The following is a 20,831-nucleotide window of genomic DNA, read 5'->3' as shown; positions in this document are numbered from 1 at the left end:
CATCTGTCTTTATTCTCCCTACTTCTCGTTAGTATGATATTATATATGATGGTTCCAGGGGGAGCCTCTCTGTCTGAGAGTAATGAGTGGAGCATATTAACGAGATCCTACTTTATAAACATGAAAACAAAGTGAAGAATAGGCCAGATGCCACCACTAGTTCCAGCTCAACTCACTCATTTGTCATTTTATACGAACCGTTCAACAATGATATAAACCTAACTTGTCATGTTGGTTGTTACCTTCCAGATAGGGAGTCCTGTAGGCCATATCCTAAGAATAGTTTTTGCCAAATTTTTCCTCCAAGGATTCAAATTGACTAAATTTAGTCTCTCCCAAGGATCTAAGCTCATTATAGCATACTAATGCTCCTGTCATTTGGGGAATCGCCAGAATACGCCCAGGGCCCGAAGTTTGAAAGATGCTGCTCTTGTTAGAGGATTAAAAAACATGAAATGGGGCTCCTGCCAATGTTGCCAACTCTCTTCCAAAAGAAAGTAGCTATTGGCTGCTCAAAAAGTCGCCAGATGACATAATTTCCCTAAACTGCATATCAGTATATTTGCTCCAGCTCTTAGCGAAGGGAGGGGCAACGCTGTGATCATCAGACCTCTTTGGATTAGAACAAGCAAGTGGCACAAATTGGCTTCAGCCGGACAGATTTGCAACCAAATGTTTTGGCAGTCGACACATAAATGTTGTTCCCCTTGGTCTGAAAAAGTGGATAGATTTGTTGCTAGTTGCTTTTGAGAAATAAAGTCAGCGGGGGAGTCTGAAAAGTCAAAGTGGCCAAGTTGGCAGCAGTGGCTCCTGCACACTGTCTTCATATCGAGCATCGGGCCTAAAGCAGGACTGCTCAACTCCGCTCCTCCGGCCCAAAGTACTGATGGTTTTCTACTTTGCGAGGTAGTTTTCATTCTAGCTGTCTAGTCAGGGACTATTTAGACCTTGGAGACAGGTCAATGTATTTAACTACCTGGCAGAATAGAAACCAGCAAGACTCTGGAGGACCGGAGTTGAGAACCACTGGCCTAAGGTTATGACCAAAGCATTGAATAATAAACAAGATGTAGGAATTTTTGCATAGTCAGGAATACAGGAATGTCTGGACAGTTGTCTTTGCAGACATATTTGCAGTTATTATGAATAGGGTGGAAAAATCTTTCCTATATAGTATGCACTAAAGTAGCATAGTTTAATAACCAAACAAGAAACAAGTTAAACACCTACTCTTACAAACAACTGATGCCATGAAAATGAAATTCACTATGGATTTTTATTGCAGTTATATGCTAAATAAGGCTCTTGCTCAACATTGTAGAGCATACAATCATTTGCTATTTTTTAAATATTAAACAATGAACATCAGGTATCTTTTTTCCCAAAGTGGAACTATAGCATTTTGTTATCAATTCCTTCCTATGCTAAAAAAAAGCGAATTTCTTCCACAACTATTCCATCCGTGTTTGAACTGAAGTGAAAGTGAAGTCAGTTTGTCCTGGAGTCTTTTTCATTTGGTGCTTACCCAGGTATGAAGTCCTCTGGGGCTCCTCGTTGGCATCCTGCACTGTAGCCTACAGCGTGGGACCGCTCTGTACTCTAGTCAGAATCACAATCCACTCAGATGCCAAGTGTATTTCATGCTCCAGGAATCATAGTTCGGCCCTGCAGGCCTGCCAAGGCTGCTTGTTATTCTAAGTGGCTGAGGGTAACAGTTGTTTCTGTCTGGCCCAGGATCACAAATACTATTAGATTAGAGAGAGAGGGAGAGACAGCGGGAGAGACAAGCACACCTGGAAAACAAACACCAATCTGCCTAGTTGGGAAGCACTAGATTGAATCCACCTGTCTAGCAGTGAGTGTGTTTTACACAGGGGGCGTTAGGTTATAGGTTTACTCTCTTCACAAAAACTAAATCAAAGAAACACAACTTTAAAAGAGTTACGCAAGAATGTGCAGAAGCACTAAAAAAACTCCTCAAAGGCTTTAACAAAGTTCTCACCCTAGGAGTGGCTGAAATAAATACGATTTGGTGAGACAAGCAGACCTGAGGACCGCCTTGTTTCACTTTCAAAATCACTTGACCTGGTCTACCTTGCCTGGAGCGAGTGTGTTTAACATACCCAAAGGGTTGAATTAAGCAAAGAGGATTACAAAGGCAAGCAGATCTGGAGACAGTGACCTAGAGCTAAAGTTCTTATCCCTATCTGAACTGGGACCTCAGTGTCAAATGTAGATTCTCTCATTAAAAGAGATTGTTGTTCTTGTCACACGGGAGCCCAACAGGAGTAGACCCATGACCCATTTGGAGTCTCGACCCAGAGTTTAACACACTGGGACCATGAGGGTAAACCCAGTCGTCGCTAGACACTGGGAGGTGAAATTCAAGTGCAAGGCTAAAGACATTAAGTTTTTACATGGAAAGAAACCTCCAATCAGCCCACAGCTAGTTTATTTCTCATAAGAGTTTAGCCAGCTATGAAAAGGGTGATATGCAAGGCTGGTGGGGTTTTAAACTTTAATTAAACTGATAGAATTAGCGATTAGGAGTTCCACTAGGTGCAACGATTTGAAAAATCTTATCTCCACGCAACCCAGCTCAGATCTTGTCATTGGAGGCAAAATATGGGTAAATCATCAACTTATGGTCACATGGGGTTGAAAATCAGGGGTGGCTTTCCCCGATAACAATGTATTTTGAGAACTCATGTCATACTTCACGCACTACTTCGAGACGGGTCGTGAAATTTTCACCTGCGTTTCCCAAAGGACATCGTGACGAGAACTTTTCAAGAACATCTTGAAGATCAGCTTCAAGAATCCCGTCATTGTAAGGCATCACAGGTTGATTAAAGGAATCATCAATTTCCTGAGCTCAAAGCATAATAAGTCAATGAAAGAAACCTCAATTTGAAATCAGATATAGGTGAAACAGTGCACTTTATCTTGTCGCCTGTAGATTTGGAATGTACATACTTAAGTATTTTCTTTGTAATGCTGCCATTTCAGTAGAGTCGTGACTGATAGGCTGCCTCATGGATGTACGCTGGTGTGTAATATAGACCTAACTGATAGGTCAATAGTTCTCACCTGTTGAGGGAAAAATATACTGCATTTGCAAGCTCAGAAACCAGACTTTTTTCTAGGCCAATTGCCTTGGATCTGCTTAGAACGCTACCAAATAGACAGCATAAGACATATGGCATTAATGTAGACTACACTATACGCTTGAAGTTGATGTAGCCTAATAATAAATACATTGGTGAAAGAGAGGTAGCTCTATGCCTCTAATGCTTTTGATGTTGTGGAGGGTTAGGGTTAGAAGATATGAAGAGTTTGGGTCAGACAGCAGCCTCTGTCTGCAGTGTGGGATCTTGCCTTCACCTGTAAAGAGATACTTGAAATCTCATAACCAGTGCCAGGTTGCTGTGAATGAACGTCACATTCCACGTACGGCTTGAACTGCGAGTATTTTCAGGAAAGCCTTGTGAAATGAACAAATGTCTCAAAGATATACCTCGCGCTGCGACATGCTTTGATGAAAGCCACCTCAGATTTGTGTTTGTTTAAATCCAGTTCGAGAGAGTTCAGTCACCGCACCTTTGCTGAAGGCAGCGGGTTGTGTGAATATAACTAGGATTTCATTTTTTCATCGTTCACCCTCAAGTTTAAATTAGATTTTTCTGCCTGTGTGGTACGGAGGTACTATTTTCATACTATAAAATCATGAAAAAACTCATGGAATCTTTTGTTTTTTTTCATCCAAGAAGATATGTGTCATGCACGGTAGGGGTGGACAAATCTGATTTCAGCCTGATTTTCAATAAGGCTGCAGTGTAAATGCAACGTTATTGAGCAGAGACGAGTGGGGAAATATTTCCCAGCGCTGCATTTGAGACTGTACATCTCATAGCCTCCGGCAAGCGAACAACAGCCCGGTGTTTTAACAGAGGGGTTAAATTGGACAGAAAGGCCTGCAGGAGAAAGAGAAGCAGTGAGTTGGTTTTTGCAGCCCTCGTTCCCCCAGGCAGCTGCTGCTTGCCCAGTAAAATAGGTGGTGTATTATGAGTATCATTTTTTAAACACCACTATATCATTGTCAAATTAACTGTAATACCTTGGTATAATTACCAATGAGATCATGGTGGAGACGATTGGTAGCCTCTATCTCACGCTAGCTGTTTTGTCAATGCTAGTGTCTCAAAAAATAAGACTACATTTCCCATGAACTCCATTGCTTCCTTCATGTTGGAAGTGATTTTTCCATCATCCTTTCATTCCTTCCACCATCTTGTAAGAAACTCTGAAAGCTTTAGCTCCGTTTGCTCCGGAACAACTGCGCCCTCTTCCTGTTTTGTGCCGTAAAGCGATCCAGCTGATTTCCCAAATCCGACCCGGTGGCTCAGAATGTAAAACACAATGTAGAGGCTGCCAATCTTCTCAGCGATGGTCTGCTTTGTTTACGGTAATTATGCTACTGTCTCCAAGCTAATCTGGTAAGGATTTATTGATGTTAAAATGCTACATGTAGCACCTTTAACAAGAAAAAAAGAAGGTTTTAGGTGGAGTGAAGCAGACGTCAGACACTAATAACATAATAATAACCTGCTCTTAGTGAACTCGATCGATAAAATGACGGAGGGAAAATGAATGGTGCTCATCAAAGAAAAGAAAAAAGTACATATTTTCACACCAGAAGAAGCACAGTGAAGTACCAGGCTCCCTTTGGGAAGGCACAGCGCTTTCAGTGTGAGCAAGAGAGAGTTGGGCTGGTAGACGCACAGCAGATGGCACAGTGAAAAATGTATGACATGTTTGACCAGGGGCTGAAGTGGAGCAGAAAGGATCAGACAGGGACAAGACAGACAGACAAACTCTCACCTGGGTACCAGACTCATACACTAGCCTGCAGCAACTGGAGAGAAGCACTGCTGTGTTTTCGGACTGCAAGCTCAGATTTTGGGGATGCCGGTTTTAATTAAGATTTAATTACGTTTTTTAGAGAAATGATCAGAGACAGAAAGCTAAGATAGTGTGGCATTGACCTATGCGTGTCATTGAAAGCACAATTTGTTCAGATTTAACAAGTGTGGCGACGGTGAGTAGCGAAAATATCCTATTTCCTTGCATTTTATCTAAAATGTATTGCAAACACAGAAGTAGACGAGAGCAAGATTGGCTCTAAGTTGCTCTCTACAGCAAGAAATGCCTCCTTTCATTACTTCACCGTTACACACGCACACACACACACACACACACACACACACACACACACTCAAATAAAATGTAACAGCAATTTCCAAATGCGGAAGGTCTTAGAAACCATTTGTATGACAAGAAATATATAGAAGACATGTTGAGTTATTTATGTCGCAGATATATCATAATGCCTGTGTACAGTGTGAATATTTACAGTTCTATGAATATGAATGTATATAGCAGTAATATATTTCAGATGTATATAGACAACTGTGTCATATATGCCATTTTAACCTGCCTTGCAAGTTCTACTTTTGATGCGAAACATTTTCTATTAGCTGTGCTGTATTCGACACCTTCTTAGCTCAAGCAGAATTAACACACTTATTATTGTTATTACTGATGATTCTTGTTAAACTGACTGGTCAAAGAGGAAGCTAAAATACAGTCAGGTATTGAATTTCCACCTTTATTCAAATGCACACTAAACTGTAAGAAAAAAAAAGAAATAGCGGAACATAAATTCTATTTAGATGTTTAACTCGATTGTTTGTCTTTATCTCACTATATTGTTGTCTCTGTGCTGCAGATTGTGATTTTTTTCTGTGTATTCAAGGTTGTTTCATCTGGAGTGTATGTGTGTTCCCATGTGTGTGTGTGTGTGTGTGTGAGAGAGAGAGAAAGAGCGAGAGAGAGATCAAATATCTCACTTTGGTGTAAACTAGCTTGTTGAATTAATAATTTACCCACAATACATTGTACATTACATTACTGTTACTGATTAAACTGCTCTGCTCCAGTGGTTTCCGACCCGAACGTCGCTATCTAACCTTATTTGCTTGTAGAATTAGCATGCGGAACTGAGCTTTCTATGTCTTTCTATATGTGAGAAGCAGAGAATAATGGGACTAAAGCCAGCGTGTGTAACCTCTGATCCTGTGATCCCCCCATGATAACTCCACACATGCATCACACACCTACAAAGAGATGAGAGACAGAGGGAGAGCGCGTTACTGCGGGTGAAAACATCCCGGCCGACTTTAAAGCAGCGGTGGTGTCACCCATCAAACAGAATGGAGATCCGGACTGCGGGGATCACGGATGGACACTCCTGGACGGACTTTCCAGGGATGAAAGCGGGAAGCGTTGCATTGTGGACGTAGGAGTCCTGCAACAAAGGCCGGTGCTTCTCCGCACATACACAATAAATCAACTTTATACTTTCTATGGACAATAACAACGAGCTCTATATTGTTCATCAGCGCCAAGCATACAGCCAGACAAAGCCATTATTTCCAATGGGGCAGACGCGGCATTTTCTGCTCAAATTGTCTCTCATAACAAGAACTAACACTGTTGGTTAGCAATTACTGTATTTATCCTTGGCTGTCTCTGACTCTGCCTGCTCGTCTCTCACTCTCCCGCTCTATCTTCCTTCTTTTCGTCTTCAGCCATCCACTTCCCTACCTCCTCTCTGTCTGTCCTGCTGTCTTCACCGTTCCTCTACTCTTCAATTTCCCTCCATGTCCCATCTCTCTCTGTCTCAGTTCTTCTTTCTGTCATTCTCTCCATCCCCCCATCCCTGTATCCATCCATATGCAGGAGGTTTTGCTACCTTTATAGAAAATCATTAAACTGGTGCTGACTGACTGACTGTCTAATTGAGTGTGTTCATGTTGCTCTTTAACACGGGAATGAATATTTCTGTGGGATCTGGTAGATGGATGGGGGGTTGAAAACGACTTGCACTGCAAAAAATGTGAGTTAATCTCATATTTAGTGTTAAAATTTTATATTTTCTTAAAACAATTGAAAAATTCTGCCATAATTCAATTTGTTTCCAATGCAATTTCACTTGCTTTAGGAATTTTCTAGATGTTGAAACAAGGCACAAAAAGGCAGACCAATCCACTGGTATCAAGAAGACGCTCTCCTGCACCAAAGTTCTGCCTGAACAAGTCTGGAACGAGGCTAGATCCCCTGCAACTGCAGTGAGCTGATGTGCCTGTCGGTAATGCGTACGACTGGCTGCAAAGCAACATCTTCTCAGTGAAAGCACTCGCTGCCTTCTATAACAGTTAGCCCCAGCAGTTGAATTTGAGCACCGATGCTGAAGGCAGCAGGGAAACATTGTCCTAGTTTGACTGGAGTTCCTCTCAGGCCGCCCACCTCGCTGTTCATTCTGACTACCAAAAGGAAAAATTTCAACCTCCAGATGTCACAAAAAATATGTTGTATCTTATTTCCTCCATATAGCTCCTAGATGAGTTGTTTTCCTTGACTTAGGGCTTCAGAATGGATTCCTGGAACCTTATTTTAGCACATTACAGCTATTATATGAATGATTCAGCCAAGATGACTAGGATCATAAGGTACAGAGTCAAGGGTGTGGCACTGGAAAACGATAGTTACGCATTGTAACTCTAGTTCTATGATCACAGGCTTCACCCTCTAATGGGGCTCTATTGGCTAAGCCACTCATCTAGTCGCCTCAGTGCACTGAAATTTGCATGCACGTGCTCAGCCAATCAGGATGAGCCTATTTAACCCTATGGGACCTCGCTCTCTAGACCATTTCTCAGATCAGTGTCTGGATGCGCACACGTCTGGAGGCAAAAAGCCCAGGTCAAAGGTCAGCTGATGTGGGTCCCCACAAGTATAAAGTAAAAAGAACATGTTAAGGAAGCTATATTGGTTCTCCTTAAAAATAATGCAAGGATTTATTTTGATCATTTTATTACCATTTGAGAGAAATCTCAGTGTGTATTTGTGCTCACTCTACACCACAACAAGGTACAGCAGCACCAGGACATGAAGCTTTGAATCCTTTTCATCAGCTGCAGTAGCTCCAGTGGGTTCACATTTTCACCTGACAATTTAAGGCAAATAGGAAAAAAAAACCTCACTCTATCTGAATTAAATTTTATTAGTTGAATATGGACACTAATAATAACACTTTTTGCATTATAACTTTTACTTATTTTGTTATCATTAAGATAAATTAGCAAAATTTGCCAAAATTGCATTAAAAAATGTGCAAATTTGCATATCATTTAGAGCACCTTTTTTCTCAGTGGATAAAGTCAGACTGCATTTTCCTGTTGCATTCTGATGAATAACAAAATACTTACAAAAAAATACTTTATATTTACACAGGGATTTGATGAATTATTTACAAAATACTATGTATACGGCAGAAATGTCAGATTTTTCACTGTTCTTCATGTAAAACACCTCTTATAATAGAAATAACAAAAGATATCAATAAGAGCATCTGTACATTTTTGTTAAGAAGCAGCATGTCAAATTTGGTGGCCATGTCTATGTTTCCTTAGTCTTCTTGTCTTCTTTAGCTAATGTTGATGTTGGTGTGCTTGATGCAGCTGGTATAAAATTTATAAATGAACTATTTATAGTTGTTTGTGCTGATTGTTTCGCATTTTCCATGAAACTACAGTAGTTATACATCAAGCATTTGTCTGGTGTTAATTTTAGTGCCAAGTCATGGCTAAGATGCTTTTCTGGTCAATAATGATAGATCCATGAAACTGAGAGAGAGAGAGAGAGAGAGAGAGAGAGAGAGAGAGAGAGAGAGGAGAGAGGGAGAGGGAGAGAGTGAGAGAGAGAGAGTGAGAGAGAGAGGGAGACAGTGAGACAAAGAGTGTAATTGTACATTTGCGTGAGAAGGTACAGTATGTGTGCGTGTGTGTTTGTGTGTGTGTGTGTTTGTGTGTGTGTGTGTGTGTGTGCCTGCCTGCCCCTCATTCCTTACTGCAGTGTGCATCATCATCACAATCCGGTGTGAGAGTGAGCAAAGTGAGAGTCTCAGGTGAAAGCCATCTCTGTTATGCAGGAGCTGCTCCCAGTTATTTGGATGGTTTTTGCAGATTAATATTTTATTACTGCCGGATGCCTCGGTAAACAGAGAAGCACCAGCAGTTTATAGAGTGAAGATGAAGTCCCAGAGCTCCCCGAGTTTACACAGTTAGTGCATAAGTACGTGTAAACACACACACAAATGATCCGGGACGCAGACACACACAGCACACAAAATTGTTGCAGACTCGAAAAGTTCGCCTCCACTCGCGGGCGGTGTGAACGGGGCTTTAGCATCGGTTGAAGGTCAGAGGGACATAAATGTTGTAGTAATGCAGATATCTACGCACTTCCCAGCGATCAGTAGAAATCCATATCAAAGTTCGTTATTTATTCATCTTGACCTTGAGGTGCAAATGCTGGCGCTCATGCATGCACTCATGTAAAACAGCTGGGAAATTATGAAAGCCAACACCAAAATTTGTGCAGCACGCCGCACTGCAGTGACAATTAATAGTGGAGGTTTACAGTGAGGAACTGAAGCCTGTAGTTGAAGGTATACAGCTTCTTTCTTTTCTCATAAATCAGTCGCGCACGCAGTTTGAAAAATTATGTTAAGATGGAGTCGAAGAGGAAACCTTTGAACATTCTCATTAACGAGGCTCCCGCTTCATAATGAAACCGGCTGGTTATGATTAAGCTCAGTGTTGTATGTTGATGTTTCTCAGATTAATTAAATTTTTATTAATCCCACTTCAACCATCACCATAACATACATATATCCAGGTGTGTGCTAAGGGTGTAATTGAAGGGTTTCATTGTATTCAAGTACTATTCATTTTGGGAAATAATCGTTGCCTGATGCTCATTTTTCAGCATTACGTTGTTTAACATTAAGATAACTAATAACTTCAATAATGCTCCATAGAGTTCTATTACTTACTTATTACTTATTACTCATTACCTTCCTTCCCATAATCATTTTGTAGGGGTAGGTGTCGCCTTTTTTAAGATGGTGGATATCTATTTTGGAAATTAAACTATTCAATTACACAAAGGCCCATCTATATACATCACATATCTAATAATAACGCAGCAATAACGCGTCGAATCTCTTAATGCCTTGGTGTCTCTCTCTGTGGAAGACTTGGAAATCCTCCTTCAGGTTCCCTGCCAGAGACGCACTCAGTATTCTCCTGCTGCCGCCCCAGACACAGTGGGTGATTTATAAGGGAAGAAGCTTTTATTGTCCATAAAATTTACATAAAATGGAGTTTTGCCTTCAGCGCACTGGTAGCAGAAGGTAAAAACAGACAATTATAGCAATCAGCATGTATAATAAACAAGAATAACCTTGGATAAACACGCGTATGCTCATAGGCGGGTCTGGGCACTAGCAAGCACACGCGCAGGCACACACACACACACACACACACACACACACACACACACACACACACAAATACATCTCGTTAAAGCCACACAGTTTGAAGTGGAAGCCTTACAGTTAGAGGAGTGAGCTTGCGATCAAAAGGTCACCGGTTCAAATCCCCGGCCTGAATGAGGAAGATACAGGCATTAAGTGAGAGGTGTTTTTATGTCACTCTCCATTCAGAAATACTGCTGATGTGTGAATGTGTGAGTGTGTGTGTGTGTGTGTGTGTGTGTAGCAGGGTGCTGCTGTAAAAGAGGAGAGGTCCTTAGTTGGGGTCAAACAATATGGATTTTTGAAGGCAGATACCGATACTGATATTTGTGGATTGAAACTGCTGATAGCTGATATTTTTTATCAATGTTCCAATCTTTATATTTGACTATTTTCATCTCGAAAAAAATCAGAAAAGTAACAATTATTTAGTACTTCCTCCTGAATTTCACTCTTGCCAGGTTGGAAAAGCTTTTGAAATAGTGTTTAGACCACTGGACATAATAATAATAATAGCCATGCATACTTATGTGGAATCCAATCAAAAATGTCTCATTAGAGTCAGTTCAGGTTAAAGCAATTTTCCACTTAGTTTTAAGATGGGGGTTATTCAGCACTTGACCGCCATGAAAACCAGAATATAAACTAATCACCAAGATCAGATGCAGCTGGACGAGTTTGAAGTGTTCAGGTTTTTACTTCCCATTCATTTGAATGAGCCACGAAAATACAATGAAAACTGACATTTAACACATTGGTGAACAGATTCAACAACAGATCCTGCTGCTGTGATTTTCAACTGTGGGTCCAACATTTTAGAACATAATTTTGCCAAATAGCATTTTTATTGATAGAAGAGAACACAGCGGAGGAATACCATTTAGGAGAGGACACCGGATCTACTTTCATTTTTACTGTAAATACTAATTTTAGTGTAAACCAAGAACAGAAATGCAAGTGACGACAGACCCAGGACTGCTTTATTGTCTTCAAAGCAGGATCTGTTGTTGAATCTGTTCACCAACGTGTTAAATGTCAGTTTTCAGTCTATTTTCGTGGCCTCATTCAAATGAATGGGAAGTAAAAACCTGAACACTTCAAACTCGTCCAGCTGCATCTGATCTTGGGGATTAGTTTATATTCTGGTTTTCATGGTGGTCAAGTGCCAAATAACCCCCATGTTAAAACTAAATGGAATATTGCTTTAAGGCTTCCCATAGACATCCAATGTAATATTGATCAATTCTACAATAAATATGTAATCAAACTGCATCGTATCGATCATATCAGAGGTGGATATGACTGGCTGATATCTGATATTTGACAAAAGGCAAATATCAGCCACATATATTGCTAAACGGATATATCTAGTTGTCTAGTGCTCAGGCAACTTCTGCATGGTGAAACATTAACTGCAAGAAAAACAGGTGGAAAGGCTAGAGATGAGAGGAGTAAGCCTTTATTATTCCCCAAGGAGAAAACCAACACAGTGCAGCTGAGATAATCAGAAACTATTAAATGTACAGATGACATGATGCGCAGAGTATCTCCCTTTCTTCCTCTCAGTATATTTGCTTTTAAAACAACATCATCGTCTGGATGTAGAGGATGAAAGAGTGGAGGGGGGAAGGATGGGCCGGTGAAGAAGAGAGCGAGAGAGAGAGAGAGAGAGAGAGAGAGAGAGAGAGAGGAAGCAGAAAGACACCGTGAGAGGATTTGAGGACTTGAAGGACAGATTATGAACAGATATGTGAGGAAGGAGGGAACACAGGGGAAAGAGGGAAGGAACAGAAAGAGAGTGAAGGTTATACTAATGAATGATTATGCTGGAGAAGGCAGGAAGAGGAGTAGGGGAAAGAGGAGGAAAGAGGAGAGGAGAGGAGGGGAGAGGAGAGGAGAGGAGAGGAGAGGGGGGAGGAGGAGGAGAGGAGAGGAGAGGAGAGGAGAGGGGGGAGGAGGAGGAGAGGAGAGGGAGGTTAAGAGGAGAATGTGTGGGTGTCAAGGGATGTTAAAAGAAAGATGGTTTGTTATATGAAAGGAGAAAAGGGTCCGTTTTCTGTGTGTGTGTGTGTGTGTGTGTGTGTGTGCGTGTGTGTGTGTGTGTGTGTCATGTGCGCAGAGTGACCTTGAGCGACCAAATTAGCAGTGTAGATACATGTAATGCAAGCCGCTTCACAGAACTACAACATGATGGACACACACACACACACACACACACACACACACACACGTATTCAGTGTCAGTGCAGATGATCTAACAGCATAGCACAACTTGTCTGCAAGGCTCATCACACATGAAGAGGATTGATCCAGCATCCACAACAGCAATCAGATAAACAGCAGGAGGTGTGTGTGTGTGTGTGTGTGTGTGTGTGTGTGTGTGTATTTTAGTTTTCCCAGCCTGGAAAGTTTGTATCATGCACGTGAGTTCTGTACCTACAAGATGTACATGTGTGTGTGTTTATATCTGTGATTCTGCTAGTATGGCGTATAAATCCACACATGTATCAAGTGTGTGTGTGTGTGTGTGTGTGTGTGTGTGTGTGTGTGTGTGTGTGTGTGTGTTAACACCGCAGTATTCCCAGTGACAGTAGCCTTATCGCCCCAGCGGTGGCCTGACCTTTTCTCTAATTGACTCTAATCAATTGAGCTCTTTCCTCTCTATCAACCCTCTTCTTCTCTTCTCTTCTCCTCTCTTCTAAAGGGGGATGATGCTTCATTTCACTCACTGCATGCTCCATTCAAGCCTCTTTATTTTCTTGAAAAAGGGGGATACCTCCTAAATCCACCATTCAAATCGAGCCTCATTTCATACACCAATTGCATATTTTCTTCTACGGCAAACTTCCTCATATCCAATCCGAAATGTCTGTATTGGGCATTAAATATGTACTTTGCTACTTTTTGGTATTTCCACTATTTTCTATTTAATTCGTATTTTTCCCCTCTATACTCTAACCTTCCTTATATCCCCATGGGTAGAACAGTCCAGACTCTTTCTCTTCAAAAGGGAATGCCACTAATTGCAGTGCAAATATAAGGTTATTTCTTTTCCACTTTGTTTTTTAATGATAGCCCATTTCAGTACTCATTTTGCCCTTGCTCATGTCCTTCAAACTGTCATTCCTATTCTATTCTATTCTATTCTATTCTATTCTATCCCTCTCTCTACAGACTGCCTTCTAATGGGTGCAGTACATACAGTAGGTCTTATATAATCCGCCCCATCCTCTCAGTCTTATAAACACTCTGACCCATCAGTTCTTGGAGTGGATGGAGCCTGAAACAGAAAGCAAACTTGGTTCTCCTGGAAAACAATTCCCAAAGGAAACAGTGTGTTATGCTTTGAAAAAAAGAAATAATAGCCAGCTAATGGTAGTGGAATACTAATGTGAAGCAAAGGTTGTGAAGGAAGTTTGCAGTCTGGACAAAATCACTAGCCAGATGCAGATATGTGTATAGAACTTGCACTTCTTTTGCATCATGTAATTACAGTTAAATGACACAGGTACATATTCATTAAGCATACTGTTGTTTATTTTCTATTTTGGCAATGTGTGTTCCTGCACTGCTCTTCCCAGAGATCAGCTGTCAATCAAACAGTGTGTCCAGTACTGTGACGTCTTTCTCCTTGGATTTTCTGTTGATGCAGTTTGAGTTTCTCTTTTCTTTGTCTGTTCAGCCATGGTGGCTATCACTGCTCATGCTAACTACCCAGTTCTTCTTCTTCTCTTTATTCCAATCAAACTGGAAAGACCTACCAGACACCAGGTGTTTAGAACAGCAAATGTAAAAACTTTCATGAACTGGATATAGGTTGAATCACTATTGCCTTATATCAATTTGTGATAAAATGGAGCAAAACAGACATTTATTTCTATGGAAATGTTGTGGATTATTACTTAAATGTAAATGAGTATCAGGATGAAATAACTATTCTTACTGGATGAACTTTTTGCACTTGTTACTTGGTGCATTTCAGATGCTGCTTGCTGTATTTCTGTTGATGCAGTAGCAATGAATCATACTAGAAAAGGGTTTTATTTGATAAATTTCTAATGCGGCCAAATCTCAGCAGACCTCCTCCTATAGCTCTGTATGGTGGGTGAGAAGACTGGTAGTCTGAAGTACATCGGTTATCTCTCTTTCGCTTACACACACACACACACACACACACACACACACACACACACACAAACTCGGAGTAGTGGTGACATTCACTGTGCTCCGAATCCCTCCTCTGGTGCTCATACAGGGGGCCACTCGATCCCAGATCAATACACTCCTTTCTCCCTATGGCTGACACACACATGCACACACACACACACACACACACACACACACACACACACACACACACACACACACACACACCAAACTCTGCCTCTGCTGTATCCAGTAGTATTGGTGGGAGTTGGAAGTTTTCCCATCCCCTCTGTCTCTCTCTCTCTCTCTCTCTCTCTCTCTCTCTCTCTCTCGCTCTCTCTCTCTCTCTCTTATCTCTTCCCTGTTCCCTTGTTCCTTCTCTCCTCTCTTCTCCCTGTTCTTCTCTCTCTCTCTCTCTCTCTCTCTCTCTCTCTCTCTCTCTCTCTCTCTTTACTTCCCTTCATCATATCATGTTGATCATTGCATGATTACTGGCTGTCAGATAATCTTCTCTTCTTCCTCTCATCAAATATTCTGATGTGGAATATCTGATAGCTGCGTAATGTGGGACATCCCTCGTAATCCCTAGTGTATATATGGTAGGCTATATGTTCTGGGTGTGTGTTGTTTGTTTTACAGTGTGTGTGTGTGTGTGTGTGTGTGTGTGTGTGTGTGTGTGTGCGTGCATTCATCTCTACTATATTTGTATTTCCAGAAATCTGTAGATTGCAGCATTTGCTGTTTATGAATGCTATAAAACAGCTATCATCATCGCTGCTAGTCCAGGTATACTGCTCAGCCACAGGGGACACAACTGATCAAAGAGAGGCTGGTGTGTGGTGTGTGTGTGTGTGTGTGTGTGTGTGTGCGGGGGAGAGAGCGAGGGAGTGTGTAAAACATTTGCGTCTGAAAGACCGAGAAAGGAAATAAAAGAGCATGTGAGGAGGTGTGTGTGTGTGGGGGTTTATATGTGCACATCTGTGTGTGTGTGCGTGTGTTTGTGAGAGAGAGAGAGAGAGAGAGAGAGGATGTTAAAAGTGAGAGAGTGTTTAAAACAGAAAGGGAGAGAGAAAGTGTGTGTGAAAGAGAAAGAGAGCAAAATTAAGAAGAACGTGAGAGTGCGAGTATGTGTGTGTTATAGGCTGTATGCATGTGTGTGTGTGTGTGTGTGTTTGTATGCGGGGCAGTATAAGGTGGCTGTGATTAATTTCCCTCTGTAGCCGTGGCTCTAATTCCCGGCTGAGGTGGGAATGGTCCCTGAAAGAGTCCCGGTGGAAATCACAGTAGGCAGGCAGGCAGACAGCGGCTCTGAGAAACACTGATGAATTATCCATAGAGAGAGAGAGAGAGAGAGAGAGAGAGAGAGAGAGAGAGAGAGAGAGAGAGAGGCAGAGGTGGAGACAGAGCTGCACTTCCCTCTGAACTGCAGTAGGTATGAAAACGTCAGAGCGACCTAATTCTCCAAATTCCAAAACATGTGTAGTTTTGGAAAAAATCTCCCTCCTGACAAAAACAACTGCTGTGTTTTCTTGGGGGAAAAAAACAGTGTGTGTGCCATTCTAACTGTCATGTATGTAACTGTACATGTATGTAAAAACTACTAATTACCAATAATTGATCTTATTAGTGTGTGATTGAATCATTGCAATTTGCTATTGTTCAGTTATTTCTTATTGATGTTATTGCTACTTTTATTGATTAGCACTTTTTCGCTTTGGCAAAAGATACTGAAGTATTTAATGCCAATAATCCTCATTTGAATTGAATTGAGAGAAAGAGAGAGTTGTAAAGAGACAGAGAGTGAGCGGGTGACGTAAAAGGAGGGAGAGACAGACAGGGTTATAGAGAGAGGAGGGTGAGAGAGGGAGAGAGAGAGAGAGAGAGGAAAAGAGAGGGAGAGAGACGGAAAGACGGAAGAAGAGAGAGAGAGCTTGTAAAGGGAGAAAGAAGGCGAAAGGCATGACCTAAGAGGAAAGAGATAGAAACAGATGGTGAGTGGGAGAGAGAGAAATAGTGAGAGAGAGAGAAATAGTGAGAGAGAGAAATAGTGAGAGAGAGAGAAATAGTGAGAGAGAGAAATAGTGAGAGAGAGAGAGAGAGAGAGGAGAGAGAGAGAGAGAGAGAGAGAGAGAGAGAACCAGCAGATGGATGAAAGGAATACTTACAGCCACACCATGTTTTCCCTCCTGGAAAATCCACACTGGCTGCTGATGCAGTCCCAGTGTGTTTCTCCCCACAGTGCTGGATCAGCCTCATGTCAGCGTGTCAGTTTGGTTGTATCTGTTTCTAAACACTAATCTTCAGGTTACACCAAGATCCCAAACCACCAACCACCGACCAACCGCTCTCAAAACCTTCCCCTGTCACTGCACTCAAGAGGGCAGATCCACTGAAACACTTCACTTAATCCACTTAAACTAATTCATACAACAGAGTATTAGAGCAATTGTAGGTGATTTTTTTTTTTTTTTTACCGCAGCCAGGGAGAGGGGGGTAAAGTCAGAAATTTGTTCGAAAAAAAATCAGAAATTTGAGAGGAAAAAGCCTCAAAATTTCTTAGATTAAAGTCAGAAATATACAAGAAAAAAACCAGACTTTCTGAGATTAAAGTCTGAAATGTAATTTTTTTTTCTCACACATTTCAGATTTTTTTCCAAGTTTTTTCTCTGAATATTACCCTTCTCCCCCCCAGCTGCGGTAAAAAACGAAATTTCACCTAATGACCCTAATACACTGTTGTGAATTCATGATGGAGAGCAAAGATTCAGCAAAAATTATCAATAAATGTATTTGGAAGCTATATCTAAAAACAAAAAAACACCAGAGGAGCATTCAGGATCAATGTTCCCTCTAAGCTGTGTGTGTTTGGTGAGCTACAGCTGATAATTTATCACATTTACCATAATAAGATCTCATCAGTCATCAGTTATTGCTCCACCAGATATTTAGCGGGTGTTGGACTTTTGGTGTAAAATGATATCAGATGCAGGGTCTCACCAGGGTATCTGCAGGTTTTAGAAAGCCAGATTTAAGACTTTTTAATATGTTTTTAATGCTACCTGGAGTTGAATTTAAGACCAATTTGAAAACAAATTAAAAAAACAAAGTTGGCAAAAGCAGCCTATTCCTGACTGAACATAGCTAATGAAAGTTCTGAAACTATAAACACTCAGTAGAAGAAAAAGAACACAAGGAAATTAATTGTTAAGGGGAATGAAGTGCAACTGTGTTTAGTAAAGCAGATACGATGGAAAAAACAATATGTATGGCTTATTGTACTATTAACCCTGTTCTGTATTAATCTAAGAGTGGACAAAGAAGCCTGTCATTGAGAAACGATGAGTCTAATGGACGTTGGACGTTTCAACATGTTTCATCTGTTAAAATATGATCTCTATGCAAGGCTCTAATGCGTATGAAAGATGAAAGAGTTAATTCATAATTTAAAATTCTACCTTCGTAGAAAATGTGAATCATCTTATAGAATATTTATAATGTATGGTTAAGTATTGATTACGAGTGGGTGTGTGTGTGTGCATGCGTACCTGCATCTGTGTGTGTGTGTGTGTGTGTGTGTGTGTGCAAGGCCTCCTATTTCAGAATTCATTGACAAACCCAAACTGACAGGCGCATTGCTAACATATCTGCAATGCATATTTCATATTATTACATGAGTTTTTATCTATGTATTTTTCATATCCCATCTAATCCTGTCTGTCGTGACTGAAGTCAATTAAAGGAAAACTTGGCCTATGACATAACTCCCATCAGTTGGAGTGATACACACTGATGATATTCAGTATAAAATACATACATTTGTAGTTATATGTTTTATGCAGCTTTTATGTATCTATGCAGAGAAGAGTACTTGAGTCTTTCCATTTAGTATAATATTTGTTTGAAATGTAAGCCATTTAACGGATATTTAACAGACATTATGCATGGCGGCTCACAGTAAGTACATCAATGTAATTATATCACATCTGCATCATTACAAGTAGACGGTGCTTGACCAAAGAATTGCTCTTTCTTATGGCTCTCCAGATATTTCTCTATGTCCTACAGTCCTTGGTTTCTTGGTTTGGTAAAGGAGGACAGCACTTTACATGAAGTGCATTGTTGTGCGTCATTATTATTACATTTGAAAGTTACATACAATAACATTTCATCATGTTATACATTATTCATCTCTTGACTGTGTTATGAGAATGCTAACCAGAGTTCCTCCAGAAGGAATTCAACGCCTAGAGGTTTCAGACAGTGTGCACATTATACAGCGGGTTATTATATCATGATGATTATGACTGTAATGAGCACATAATCTGCTTATAATGCTCTTAATGTCTTCCAATGCCTTATGACCAACACTTCAAATCAGTGGCGGCCGGTAATCGGCTGACTGAGTGGGGCGGGACTATATGGCTCTCATTGATTGACAAAACATAAACGATAATGCAAACTACTACTACGTATTAGTCTAAATTCACTCTTAGTTTGATATATATTTCCTAATTGGCGATTTAATTATTATAGGAAAACTCTTAACATAGGAAATAAACGATGGAGGCAATAAAATCAATGGAAGCACATATTCACAGGTGCGAGTGGGCTGCCACCAAACCATCTAGCTATCTAACCAAGGGCTGGGCAGACAGTGTGGGCTACTTTTTACAAAATTAAAAAAAGACAGTCCACAACCTGTCACCTTGGCCATCAGCAGAGGAACGGAAACAAAATGCTGCATTGCGAATGGAGCAGCCACACATGATTAGTTAGTAACAGATTTGTAAACAACAGTAACCTGATAGCTCATCTGCTGCCCTACACACTTTAACAGTAGGTAACGTTTTTACCTTGTGGTAGCCTATTTAAGTAACGTTAGTGGATTTATTTATCCGATAACAGTGTCGCAGTGCTTCAGTGCATTTAACTGAATTGAACTGAGTTGAATTGTACACACGCGCCGTGGGTCTGTACAGGATCTGTGCTTGTTTTCATACCCGCTTCTGCAGAATACTCAGGTGCAGAATACTCAGGTGTAGCTCTCCCTCTGTCTGTCACCAGAGCTGTTTGATGCTGATATCGGGTCTGTCCGGGCCAAGCTGCTTGGTATGAAGCTTTTCCTGTAGACTAAACCGTTTAAAATTTGTATTTCTGAGAGAATTCGCTGCCAATAAAAGTGGGAGTGTCTGGGGCGCAGAGAGCTGCGTCCCGTGGAAAATCTGAAGCAACCAATTAGAGAGCAGCCTCAGGTCACCTGTTTGCCAAAAGTTGAAGGACTTACATACACACTCATTTGGCTGGCGACCTTCACCCAGGAAGTATATGCATTCACACAGATACAATTTGGAACCAATTTTTAATGAATGCTGACAGGCGCTGACAGACTACCAGGCGCATTGTACGAGTGAACAATTTTTATTTTATAATTATTTCGCATTAACTAATTAATTTATGTTTAACATGTTTAAGTAGACTTTCTTCTCTAGTTGGAGGGGGGCGGCGCCCAAGCGCCCCACATTAATGAACCGCCACTGCTTCAAATAAAAGGGCAGACATTTATGAACCTGCAAGATACGAAGTAACAATTCCTTGTGCTATTCTGGTAGAGCTGGTAGAGGGTGAAACTGAAGTGATTCCTGTTAGTCATGTAGAAACCTAGCTTTCCTAGTTAGAGGAAAAGGGTGAGTGCAGGTATGTTATTGATTTTTTCAAGTGAACAACTCCCATCATTGTTGAATTAGGCCCATGGCACCTCCTTAGTTTGGGCCTTGGCTGCTTCAGAAGCGTCCTTCTTACTTCCGGACCACAAATCCCTAAGTTCCTGACTAAACTAGTTGCAAATGTGCCTACAAAGCCACAACACCCAACTTCCATAGGGTTTACCCCATGGTTTACCCTGGCTCCAAGTGTCTGTCTTTCATACGCTTCATCTGCTGCATCTCCCCACGGCACAGCGAGCTCTACAAAGTAAACAGTCCGTTGAGTGTTGCACCACAGTACTAGGTCAGGTCATAGACTGGTGCTGATCGTCTCTGGTGGGAATTCACTGACCTACGTCCACTCGCATTTCCCGATCCCTGGCTTTCCCTCACTGCCCTAGCGTGTGCCTACACAGTCATAAATCTTTCCTGACTTGTTCACCTTCACATACAAAGCCAATTTAATGCTTAGGACTCTCTCTCCTAACAGCAGAAGAATGACTTTCTGTTTGTACACTCTCATTTGCTGCTGTCAGAGACTT

This window comes from Centroberyx gerrardi, chromosome 4 (genome assembly GCF_048128805.1).
Source record: "Centroberyx gerrardi isolate f3 chromosome 4, fCenGer3.hap1.cur.20231027, whole genome shotgun sequence".
NCBI lineage: Eukaryota > Metazoa > Chordata > Actinopteri > Beryciformes > Berycidae > Centroberyx > Centroberyx gerrardi.
Note: the sequence above shows the minus strand (reverse complement) of the source record.